This window comes from Helianthus annuus, chromosome 8 (assembly GCF_002127325.2).
Source record: "Helianthus annuus cultivar XRQ/B chromosome 8, HanXRQr2.0-SUNRISE, whole genome shotgun sequence".
Taxonomy (NCBI): domain Eukaryota; kingdom Viridiplantae; phylum Streptophyta; class Magnoliopsida; order Asterales; family Asteraceae; genus Helianthus; species Helianthus annuus.
Genome location: NC_035440.2, coordinates 5,882,633 through 5,896,869, shown reverse-complemented (window position 1 = coordinate 5,896,869; position 14,237 = coordinate 5,882,633).

Sequence of the window (14,237 nt, the reverse complement as noted above, 5' to 3'; positions counted from 1 at the left end):
CTTTTCCGAGGATATTCCTATCCAAATCTTAATCTCTTGGTTTTTGACTTTAACCCATTGTTACAATAACAAAATCAATTCATTTCATGTTATTGTTTCATATCGTTGTATGGAATTTATACACATCATTTGTTGACATAAACGATGTTTCTATATGTTTCATTTAGTTTGACTTAGTCTATAATCATGTCCTTGTCATCTATTATTATTGTAAACTCCCAGGGTTCGGGTGTTATTACACTCCTCCCTATTATGACGCTTGTCTTTCATTACGTTCTCGGGTTCGAGTGTGCGCTCACCCCTTCCCAATGCAATATTTATCATGATTATTTTACCTCGATGCTTAACGTACAGTTTCAGCACCTCTTATAAACAATAGAACTTTTATTATTACCTATTTCTATTTTTCAAAGCCTTGGTAATTTCGTTAACACTAATGTAGAATGTTAAATAAATCGATATAAAACAAACGATTTATTTGCACTCGTAATAATTAAAAATTCATGCTGAAATTTAATTTACAAGAGTATACCTGAAACGACATCAGGTTCAGCCTTAGCCTCCATGACTGTTATATAAAACAACTTTATCCTTGATTTCTGGGCATCAGACCTTGTGTCGGTTGTGTCATTGGTTCCAAGTCTCTCTGGACATTTAGACTTCTTATGTCTTGGCTTACCACATGTGCCCTTATGAATTTTTCCACAAAATCTACACTGATGTAACACACTTTTTGTAACTCCCTTCTTGGGAGCTTTGTTAGACTTGGATTTCTTTATGAATCTTGGATTCATATCCAACACCCTCCTTTCTTCTATTTCTTGTAGTATGCTGTCTTTCAATTTAGCCATTATATTGTTCACCACCGGCACGATTGTGGTTTGTAATCTATCAATATACTGTGATAGACTATTTTCTAGAGCTTTTCCGACCGCCTCGGAAATCTTAGCTTTCATTTGTTCAGTCAATTGAGATGTCGAATCATCTCCGGTTACTCCAGACATTTCTTTAACTGAAACATCCATCACGATTTATCAATAATTATTTAGTTCATTTCCATCTTATTATACAAAAATTTATATCACTCTCACTCTATCATAAATAATGTGTTATTCTTATTCGGTTTGGTCAAGTATATATCTTGCCTTACCTTTCTTACTTAGTGTATTTTCCCAGGTTCGAGCGTATTTATACACTCCTCCCATCTTTCTGTCATCTTGAAATTGAAATGTTTACACTAATTGTTAAACATTTCATCTATGACATATGCGTCATTCATTTTAATCTATCCAAGTTCACCACTTGCTTAAACCATTTATGCTTAGTGCACTTTTCCGGGTTTGAGTGTGTAAACACGCACTTCCCGTGCATATCGATTCAAATTTTCCTTTTTCTAGTATTCTAGTAAATCTACTAAAGCAATTAATTCTTACCGGACGATCGATCAAGCTTGAACCGAACACTTTGTTGACAACCTTGAGCTCTGATTACCAACTTGTAACGCTCATCTATTAATCTCTATTATTTTAGTCATAAAATACGGATCTTTTTAAAGAAAACGCACAATTAACAAAAACTTAGTTATTAAGTTAGGATGTACATTGTTTTAGCGATTCCTTACTACCAACTACCTAGTTTAAAACATTCACATTTACTAGCGATTTCAAAATATCATTTGTCAAGACATGATTAGATTAATGCGGAAGCTTGAAAAATGGTGTTCGGTTCTTCAATTCCATGCTTGATCGCCATCCGGAAAGTCCCCATCATTACCTAAAGTCAAAACCACTTAAAATGTTAGTTTTGACATTGGAATAGAGCAAATAAACAAGTTCCAGCATCAAATTATAAAAAAATAAGAAATTTTTAGTTTTGGTCCTGCCGCGTGTCGCGGCAGAATTCACTCAATCTGTCGCGTGGCGCGACGGCTTCCGCGTGTCGCGACAGATCCAAAGGATTCTGCCGCGTGGCGCGGGAAAACCCATTTTCCAGCAGGTGCAGGTTTGAGACCTGATTTCCTGCCCAGCTCCGAATTTTCTAAAAATTCCACTTTAAACTAGCATAACTTTTTACTCGGTTGTCCGTTTTAGTCGATTCTTTTTCCTATGGGTCCGTAATAAAATTTCGGACCCAACTATGTAAATTTCACACAAGGAAAACCGGATTACGAACGAATAGTTCACATAATCCTTGTTTTAATTATGCAACCCATTAGCTATATGCGCATAGTACCATTTTTCAATTCTAAAACCTTTTTTTTAAACGTAATTACCCAATTTCCCGGGCTTATAATTCCTGGCGTGTCCGCGCCATTCCATGGCTTTACGCTCACATTAAAATTTTCATGCTTGTTTTCCCAAAATTCAAGCATACCGTTTTAAGCAATACTTATGATGAAGTTCTATCGTTTGACCCGATATCTCGGATTCGTATACTTAAATTAACATAACCGATTCATCGATGTGTTATTATCCAACACTAACACAATACGAGACTCTCTAGTCTCTTCACACAAGATTATTTAAAAGCATATTTTGACCCGTTTGGTTGTCGAGTGAAAACCATCACTTTAATGACAAGCCAAACTAATTCCTACCATTATTTGACCCGTTGGGTTTGTCGAGTGAGTTACATCACTTCATTGACGTTCCAACATGGCTATTTTAAACAATAACATCAACAAGCATATTTATTTAATTAGTTTGACCCGTTTGGTTGTCGAGTGAGTTACACCACTTCATTGACATACCAAACGTCATCATTTTCGCCATATCAATATTAACCTTTTCTACGACTAGGTTTATCTACATAAATGTAACGAGACGACAAGTCACGTACCTTTAAAGTGCACCCTTCAAATGCGTATCTCCTCCCGCTTGTCCACTCGACGGTCCGGATTCCTCGCCTAAAGAGTTCAATTCACATTCAATTTAGAACTCTTTTCATAGTTATTAACGCATAATTCGCTAAAATAATCAAATATGCGTTTTCATCCAATTCTTAACATATTAACCCTCACTTAGGCATTTTAACGAATACCTAGCGGGTCTGATTTTACATAATCAATACTAAGTTCATGTCGTGTTATTTCCATTGCTATTAACTTCAATTAGGCATATTAACACATGATTTCTCTTTTTTTAACATCAATATTCCAGAAATTACTTCTCAAATTCAGATTTCACTAGAACAAGCATTATAATCCTAGTGTTCATCTAATTTCTACAAATCCATTGATCACCTACAATGGTGATTATAAACCCTACAAGTATGATGCAAGGTTTTTACAAGAAATCATCTAGGGTTTATCCCTAGACATCATATCACTCCTAATTCCAACTATACAACAATCATGCAGGTTCAAATTCAAAATTCATGAGTTCATCTAAAATTTGAAGTGGAACCAAATATCGAAATTTCACATACCTTACGATCCCTTCGTCGAGGTGATCACTAATATGTGTTCAGATTTCGTTTTAGTCTTGATTTAGGCCTCCAATTTGTGAGTTTTTTGTGAAAATTAGGGTTTGAAAGAAACCCCCTGGTCGCTTCTTTCTCCTGTACGACCCAAACACACACTCATGTGTGTGTTTGGTGTTTTTTTTACTAATTAAACTTTCATGTTTCAAGTTTTTGCTAATTAGGTCCCTTAGCTTTTGATTAGTATAGTTTAGCTGTTTTAAAGCTTATTATATATCACCTCAAGACTCGAAACTAACTGGGTTATAAATTCCTAGTTAGTTTATTCTCGTTTGATTAATACTTTATAATGAAAATATAAAGTTTTATATTTTTGGGGTGTTACAGACGATATGTATCTTCTCTCGTGAAAAAGTCAGTTGTGCTACACCAGTTGAGAAGAGACCTTTGCATTTTAGGTTTGTTTCTTATTTTTTATTAACTGTTAAGATGCATGTTTATATTATTAAAATGAACTACTACATAGAAAAATAAGAATTTAATGAAATATTTATAAAGTATTACACGCTAGGGTTAACACTTGCTAAGATTTCGTAAACCTCTAGCCTTTCTCCATGTGATTTCATGCTCTCTTTTTAATTTCAGGTCAGTTAGCATGTTGCAAATTTTCTGATCCTGTTCTAGAAGTTGTCTAGGAAACTCTTCTGCATTCTTCTGGAAGTCTGATGGAGGAGAGTGGAGGACTTCATCGAGCAATGCTATGTTGTCCCAGGTTTTGTTGTTATTAGTGTTGTTGATTATGTCGACTTTCTTGTTTACTTCTTGGTCTGTTCTTTGTTCTTTGAGTGACCACATCGAGAATTGTGTTTTAAGATCGCTGGTGTCTGACCAGTGGTAGAAACTGAATTTTGCCATGTAGATTTTTTGTAGGTTTTCTGATTTGGAACTATTTTTGACAGAAAGTGATTTGTAGGACGAGTTGTTGATGTTTTGAATCAAAACTAATCATCGGTTTTTTATAGAGTTTAAAAAACGCGTTTACATGGTAAATGAATCGTTTAATTGTAATTTTTATAATCTGCTTTTGTTCTTTGAATTTCGATATTTTGTCCCTTGGGTTTCTTGGTATTTAATTTTACGGTTTTCCCATAAAAGTTGGGGTTTTGAAAAGGTTTTTGCATTAAAAGACTGCTCTTTTGAATTTTACATTAATATGTTTATATATATTAAATCTACACGTTTTCATAATTACAAAGTTCAGTATATAAACTCATAGTCACTTCACCTGTTTTTCATCACGTTTTCCTAAGAAGATATCATACTTTCAGGAGAGTCGAGTAATATAGTTTATTCAAATGGCCTCATTCACATATGCAAAATCGGATGAGTTCAAGCAGCGTTTTGTCAGGCAAATCGAGGAACAGGTGTATGAAGACAGGGATACTCTTCAAGAGTTGAAGAGATGTTTTGATGGATTGCAGGTTGGCCTGTTCACTAGAGAGCAGGTTTCCATAGATCTTATGCGCATGCCTTCAACTTCCGTTCGTGAGCTTTGTGTTATTAGTAATATAGAGTGCGGTGATAGAGATGTGGAGTTCATGGCGATGCTGAAGGACATACATCGAGAGGTTCAGCAATCGATGGAGTTGAAGCTAAAGTTTCTTCATTCTTGTTGTTATTGTTAGATTTGAACTTTAATGTTGTTCAGTATGTGATGTAATTATTGGACTTTTAATGTCATGAATAAATGAATAAATTTTAAACTTATGAATCTATGTTGCCTTTTAGTTTTACTTATTTAGTTTTTTAGTTTGATTTAGTTTAATTATTGGTAAGTCAACAGAAGTTTAATAATATGAAGGGTTGGTTTGATGGCGAAGAGATAATGTTGATGTTGAGTTGTGTCTGAACATCTGTTTGGTAAGTCAACAGAGGTTTAATAGTATCAACGGTTGGTTTGATGGTTAACAGATTATGTTGATGTTGAATTCTGTCTGAACATCTACTTGGTAAGTCAACAGATGTTTAATAGCATCAGGGGTTGGTTTGATGGTGAACAGATGAGTGCAAAGATAAAACAAATGTTCAGAATTTGATCATTGATAGTAGTTTTTTGAAGAATCTGCTGATGATGAAACAACTGTGTATGCTAACGACTGTTTGATTTACCACTGTTGACTAAATGACATAAATTTAAATAGTATTAATATTTGTTGTCGCATCTTCATTTTAATTATTTCAGTCATTCCTAACAGTGGTTGGGCTAATAGCAGATGTTAGACTTACCACTGTTGATTTACACTGATTGAAAACAACTGTTTTTGAAACTTATGTTTGCCTAAAAACACATCCACTGCTAAATGGTACCGTTTGTTATCATAATTTCTGTTTTTCCTAATGACTGTTCATTTACTATAGTGCTGACTGCTGACTGTCATGCATTATGATAACAGAGGTTCTGACGTGGATAGATGTTAGCTAAAAATAAAACAACTACTGAAAGTTATCATCTGTTGTCATAACTTCTGTTTATCTAACGACTGTTTGACTTACACTGTTTCCAACGACCAACAGAGGTTTCCAAACACATTTTGTGAGACATCTTTTATTAAGTTTGTAAATGTAAATAACAAATTCAATAAGGGGTGTATGTGTAAATATTTTTCATTTGTTGAAAATATGGGAAAACGAAAACACAACTGTTATTATTTCTTAGCATTATTACACATCAAACATCTATCATCTGACTTCTTTCAAAAATCTCTTCTTCCCAGTCATTTTCTAGGGTTTCAACTTTCTTATTCTCCGTCTTCTACACTTGAATCACTGGAGGTTTTGTTGTTTTTTCTTCAACAACTGGTATGTAAATTCATATTGTAATACTTTATAGTGTTTAACCGATTTTAATTCAAAAAAAATTCAAATCCTATCTTGCTACAAATACGATTTTAAGTTTATTGATATACATTCAAGAAGGGTTTAGTTAGGTGTTTGAATCATTTGTTGATAACATATTAAAATACTTATTATTTGCAGAAAAAATTTAACTCATACTCTGTTTCTATGATTAATTTCGGTAGATACTCTGTTAATACAAAAAGTTAATGTTCATCTTCGAAGCCAACTTTTTAATTTCAATGTTTTAACAATTCAGGTTTTGTCATGTATACTACATTTGTCAAGTTTCTTGATAACCCAGAATCTTTGAAACTGGTATGACATGTTTTTATATACATAATTTATTTTTATTGAAATATATATTTAACAGTTGTTATAGTTTATATTTTCTTACACTACTTAAAAATTATATACAGGATGTACCTTAGCCTTTGCTAATCAAAAGTGGGGAGATTGTTGGCAAAAAATAAGTTGCGACTCTATCATGAGTCTGGTAAAAAGTGGTTTGTGAGGGTCAGAATAGAAAATTCAACGCCAATAATAACTGACGGTTGGGATAGTGTTGTTAAAGATCTCAATTTGCCGAGGGATACTTTGTTGGTTTGCAGAGTGTTAGGTGATTTTGGGCTTGAACTTTCATGTTTTGTTGATGGCATGTGTGGTGAATCTTATTTCACGTTTAATCGTTATGCAAGATTTGGTTTTACGGTATGACTATTGATCTTAACTTGAATCCTTTTGCATCTTAAATCTGTCAATGCTTATTCTCAAAAGTCACATACTTCACGTATAGTATTCATTATTTTTAATTTTATGCAGGTAATCGAAGATTGCTTCATTAAACAATTTTACGAAAACAGTCCTCCAAGTGGCAAATTTCAAATCTGTTATAAGGGTTCCTATTGGAATGTTGAGGTGTCTAAGGTTGATACAAACTTTGTATTTGCTAGAGGATTGCCGGAAATGTGTAAAGATGTTGGAATACTGGAGGATGATTTGCTTGTGTTTAGCAGAATTGATGATGTTGTTTTTGACATAGTAGTTTATAGAGATGAGACTGAGATTTGCTTTTCGAAGAAACCTGAATCTGATGATGATAGTGTGCTTGACATATCGAAGGCTGATTATGTTGAGAATGTATTCAAGGTACGTATGTATTTAGTATTAGCAGTAAAGGTTTTAATTATTTTAGCATTATACAAATTCTTTCATTAATGTTGACCAGGACAGCTATGAGGATGAAGAAGTAGTGTCTGTAGGTGAAGGAAGAACCGTTACTCAGGTACTTACTAAATTATTAAAATTATTTATTTTTAGTTTAACACATATAAGAATTTAATGTTTTTACAACTATTAGTAATGTTGTTTACTGATGTTACATTTATCCAATAATGTATTATTTAGAAGAAGTTACGAACGAATGTCGAATGCACGTCGAAGAGACGCATGTCTTCACGATTGAATAAAACACAAGATGTAAGTTTACCGTGTTAAAGATTGTTATATTACTATGGTTATTAAAGTTACTCTATGACAACAGGTTAAGAAGAAAGGTAAAGTTACTTCTGAGAGAAAGGAGACGGTCAATAATATGACTAAGGGAAATGCTGCCTTACCTGTCGACACAAGTGATCAAATTGGATGTTCTTCATCTGCTCACAAAGTTAAGGTATCTATACTCGCCACTTAATCAGTATATCTTATATAAACTGGTTTTTTTTGTTCATATATTCAACATTCCTTTAATTCACATGTAAATGTTTACTTTTTCATCAAGGGGAAGAGAGCCGCCAACGTTCAGAAAAAGCTTATCTGTAGAAATAAGATTATAAAGACTGCAAAAAAAAAAACATTCTGGACATCTTCTCGACCCTGAGTTCTTTCATTTTGATCGCAAAGGAGACTATAGGCTGGTATACCGTTTTTTATAACAAACTAATGATTTATGTTTATTTGTCTGACTATTTTTTTTCACACAATACATGTAGCGTCTTCCTGTTGAAGTTGACAGACGAGCAGATCTTTCTGTTGATCTTCATCCTTTGAAAGTTCAAAACATGGTTGGAGTTGTGGAGGTTTATGATGTTAAGTCGGAGTTAAATGATTTGAAGCCACGTTATGCGTTGGACGGTTGGCGAAAGTTTATAACTTAGAATAAGTTGAGGTTTGGTGATATGTTGCACTTCACATACGTGTCTTCGGAACAGAAGATCATATTAAATCAAGTTACCTCAGTTTAACAACGACATTTAAGTATGTTCTGATATCAGATATTATAATTAGGAATCTTTTGATGGTGATATTGTATGTTTTTTTTAATTATTAACTTGATGTTTTGCTGCTATGTATAGTTAACATGATAAAACACTGTTATTAGCACTTTATGTTTTATATATAGATGATATCATGCTTCTTTTTGCTAATAGTAACTGCAATTAGTAGAAACTTGGTTTATTAATTGCAAATGTGACATTCTTCTGCATTTATGGGTTTATGAATTCAGAATAATGGATGGATGTATATGACTGTATTTGGCATGATGATGTTGTGTTTCATGTTGTCAAAACCAGGGTTTGAACATCTGTTTGACTTTTGGTCAATAGTTAATGGAAATACAATAACAAACGGTGGTTTGAACATCTGTTTGACTTTTGGTCAATAGTTAATAGAAACCCATGTTAGGTTCAACAGTGTTTTGAAGAGGAAAACAGTGTGAGAAGACAGTAGATCTGATTAAGTTAAACATCTGTTCAGATTTAAACAGATGTTTGGGTTTAAACAGATGTTTGGCCTTTAACAGATGTTTGGCCTTTTATATCAGAGGTTTGGACTTAAACAGATGTTTGTGCTTAAACAGATGTTTAGTCATAAACAAATGTTTCACCTTAAACAGATGTTTTGCCTTAAACAGATGTTGGCCTTCTATATCAGATATTTGGACTTAAACAGATGTTTGGCCATAAACAGATATGTGGCGTTAAACCAAACATCTGTTTAAGGTCAACATCTGTTTGACTATTGGTCAACATCTGATTGACTTTCGGTCAACATCTGTTTTAATTTTGGTCAACATCTCATTTAGTATTCAACAGAACTTTGAATAACTCAATATCTGTTTAATTTGTTGTTTCGTTTTCTTGAATTCTATGTAATTTTGTAAAGTAGTACAAAAACAAACATTTTTACAAAATCCCAACCCTATCATTAAAGTAATTTTGTAAAGTAGTTTGCTCTCAACATAATGGAATTGCTGTTGAATAAAGCTATTGATCATTAATTTATATCAATTTTGTAAGTCTGCAATAATTATTTTTTTACTCTCTGTCAATATATCTTATGCATGGTTTTCTAAGAAACGACTCGTGTTTGCACACGGATCTTACCGCTGGTACTATATAATAAAAGAAATCATTTTGGAGACACATGTCGCTTTATGGGTTAGTCTTAAAATAAAATTTGTAGAAGAGATTTTGATGATAAGGATAAAGATAAGTGATAACCATATATTAATTATTAAAATTAAAATTAAAAGATTTGATGATAAGGATCACTGATAACCATATATTAATTAATAAAATTAAAAAATATATATTAACGTTTTTATTATTTATTAAGATAAAGATAGTTTTAAGAGTTAATTACATAGTTAGTCCCTGTGGTTTGCACAAAGTAACATACTTGGGTACTAATAGTTTAAAATCACATTCTAGGGTATTAACTTTTCATTTTGTAACGTTTGGAGGTATTAACGTTATTTGTAGGTTTAAAATCACATTCTATTAGTACCCAAGCATGTTATTTTGTGCAAATCATAGGGACTAACTATGTTAACACCCTAGAAGTTAATACCTCCAAACGTTACAAAATGAAAAGTTAATACCCTAGAAGGTGATTTTAAACTATTAGTACCTAAGTATGTTATTTTGTGCAAATCACAGGGACTAACTATGTAATTAACTCGTTTTAATTATTTAATAAAAGTTTATAATCTTTATCTTTATTTACTATCTAATAACCGACAGGTAATGAAACTATGACGAACTCCACTCAATTAAGAATTATTTCCAAATTCCAATCAATCACACAAGTAGTTCAAAAGGAACAAAAAAAATTGGTGTGAATTCCTCTTGTTACTACTATACTAACCTAGTCAAATATGAAAGTAAAACTATAACATCATAAATGAAAATTTAAAAAATAAACATTTTTTTCTTTTAACTTTTTCTATTACTTTTTCCACTTATTAATAACTATTTAATTTAAAATTTCATTGACCTAACCATGCGTAATACTTAAGTTTCTAACATATTAATAAATAAAAAAACAAAGTAAAATGTTAACTTGTATAATACACAAGTTTCTAACCTAATAATAAATAAAAAAAAACAAAGTAAGATGTTATAATACATCAAAGTTCATTTTTTTCAAAAACATATCTTGACGACCATATGTGTTAATCGATTATATTATATTTAATTAACCTGTGTAATACACGTGTTTATTCAACTCATGCAATACACGTTTTTTCAAATGTAACTTTTTTTATTACCTAATATATAAATTTATATTTATTTAACACGTGTAAATATTTTTATTTTTTATTACCTTGTTTTTATATAAATATTTCTACACTTTTGGGTTGATTTAGAGTTGTTTTTATTATATTATACTCGAAACCGGTTCTATTTGAAGTTTGATAATTTTAAGTGAAAATAAAACAAAAAAAAAGAAAAAGAAAAGCTTACGAAGTGAATTGCAAGAATGAGAAGTTAAATGTTGCAATAAATTATCCATTTAATTGGTTTACATCCAAGTTTCTAGTGCACCTAAAAAGACAAGAGGATTATATAAAGTGAAAAATTGATGACATGTATTATACAGCTCTTTTGGAGATAAAGATGATGATTGTATTATGAGTGAGTTTTATATTGAGCTGCAACAAATATTTTTATGTTGGGCTGCACTTGGAATATGGGCTAAACTAATAACAAAAGGAAACTAATAGAATTGAAGGGCTACGGATATAAAAAAACGATACATATATAATTGGGGATGACGCCCGCTGAGGACGATCAAGCATACAGGTTGGACGAAATCACGAATAGAAGTGCTTTAGAAGAAAAGAAGTATTGGACTGAAAGGAAAGTTGATTAAGATGTTGGCTTTTCGGTTAGACGTTTATACGTCTTTGGTTTTTATTAACTCGATACATTAGACAATGTTTGCTAATTTATTCGTTTAGACTTTGTTTTCACTTTGTGTTTGAACATGAGTAGCTAAATTTTTACGCTACCTATGTCGTATTGATGAATATTTTGTGGCCGGTGACTTTCGGTTTTGAATAATATAATTTTTGGCTTAATGTGTGGTCAAAAGATCTTTGTGTTGTTGAGGATAATGCGTATGAATGCTTATAGAAATTGGTTTACTTGATTGTTGCTTTGCGTTTTCTCTAGTTTGTTGCTTTGGTAGTTTCAGGTCTAGGGTTTCACGTGATTTTCCATAGACTTTGTGTTAGTGGTATAATCCAGGTGTGTCTTGTCTTAGATAACCCTATAAGCAACCTTGTGAGTCTTTGAAATTAGTGTTTCTCCACTCTTGAGACCGGGAGGAGATAGAGTGTAGGTTTGTCTAGTTATTGGGTCTTGGGTAAAGGTGAGACTGGGAGGTAAACCTAGCTTGATTTCCTTAGTTTCCCTAGCAAATTTGAGTTATTATTATCAAACCTAGATTACCCCTTGATACTTTAATACTTTAAGGTGTGTTATGATTAGCGAGATCGGGAGGTGAGCGAGTCATTTGGGTACCTTAGCATTCCCTAGTGAGGTGAGACCGGGAGGTGATCCAAACTAGTAATCGGTGATTTACACGTCCATCTTAGGATCTTCCGAGAGTTGTTAGTGAGACCGAGAGGTGATCTAGCAGTCTTTAGGGTCTTCTTGAGTTAGTCGCATTTTTAGGAACCCGGTAGCCATTCCATTGTCCAATCCCGAGAGTTATAGACCGCGGGTAGGATTCTAGACCTAGATAGTTGTTTTAATCATAGCATCTAAGTTCCTATCTACTTCCCTGAGTTCTCTGGACAGTTTTATCTGAGTTCATTTACTTGCTTAATTTAGTATTTAGTTTAAAAACCATACTCTCAAACAACAAATTATTAGGCTAGGGCTTGATAGAGGTTTAGTATCAAGAGTCGCTAGATTGTGTCCATAGTTCGATACTTGGACTTATTTGTATTACTACTTGCGACCGGTATACTTGTCGGTAGTGTGTGGTTTACGGATTTTTCCAATTTTAAAAACTTGTTGAATTTAATTAATAACATATTTCACACATCAATTTTTTGGCGCCATTGCTAGGGACACAGTGCGCTTTTGAGGACGACCGGAGTCGGGGATTTAGCCATTTTACTGCTTTCTTAAATTAGTTTTGTTTTTCCTTAGTTAAAAAAATAAAAATTATATAAATATAAAACGAAAAAATAATAATAATTCTTTGCATTGTGAGGATACTTGCTAATTTCCTGTGCCTACTTGTTTAACTAAGCTTGTATGTGATTCATCTCGTTCTACTTGTTTTTCAGTGCATGCACACACGTTCCTCGGGCCCACCTAATACTTCTCCATTCTCTGAGCCCGAAAGCGAGTTCCACCATCGTCTACGCCAGCCACATGTACTTCTTTTTGATCTTGTCTTTTCTGTAGTTATGGCTGAACGTAGGACCGTTACTGGTCACATTAGTGTTGCTCCTACCACCGTTCGCTCGAGCATCACCCTTCCCGCTGTAGAGGCAAACAACTGGACCATCCCACCCACCTTGGTCAACACCAATACCCATTCGGTCCAGTTCCACGGTCTGTGAGACGAGGACCCACATGCACATTTGACTAGATTCGATAGGGTATGTAGTACTTTCTTCCTTACGGGCATCGCTGAGTAGGCCATTCATCTTCTTTTGTTTCCATTCTCACTCACTGAACAAGATTCTATCTGGTTGGACTCCCTCCCACAGGGAGCCATCACCACTTGGAATAATCTTCAGTCTAAATTCCTACAGAAATACTTCCCATCTTCGAAAACCGCTTATCTTAGAAATCTCATCTACGCATTCACTGAGCAGCCGGGGGAGTCTTTCTATGAGATATGGGATAGGTTCAAGGCGCTTCTGAACAAGTTCCCACACCATGGCCTTGAAGATTCGAGAGTCGTGGTGAAATTCTATAACGGAGTTTCTGAAGTGATGTGTGTAAAATGCAACATATAAATTACATCAAATGAGGCATAAAACTAACCCTTTACCCAAAATAAAACTAACCCTTTTTTAGCACTAATGTTAGAAAAAGTGTGCTTTTGTCTTCCTTTTGTATTTTCAGGATTAAATGAGCGTAAATGAACAAAAGGAGCAAAAATGCAGCCAAATCTAACATAAATACAAGAAAAGGAATAAACGTGGCATGCTCAACCCCTCGACAGCATCTTCCCAAGCAAAAACAAGAGATTAGAAAGCCACGGCCCTGTGCCCAGCGGACACGGGGGCATGGTCAAGTGTCTACAGAAAAGACAAAGTTGTAGAAGCTTCTATTTCCCGACACGGGGGCGTGCCCAGCTCAACACGGCCGTGGCCAATGCTAAGATTCGCAGAATCCAAACAAATCTTGATAGTATAGATACGTTTCTTCACACGGTGTGGTGCCCAGCAGACACGGGGGCGTGTGGAGCTAATACAGACAAATTGCAATTAATGAAGAAAGAGAAAGTGGATAGACACGGGACCGTGTACGGGCTTCTGTGCAGGCTATAAATAGAGTTGTTTGGTTCACTTCAAAGGCATCCCTTGGCAAACCACATCTCTCCCACTTCACCCACACTCCACCACCATCACAACACCCACATCCACCACCATCATCCATCATCCATCA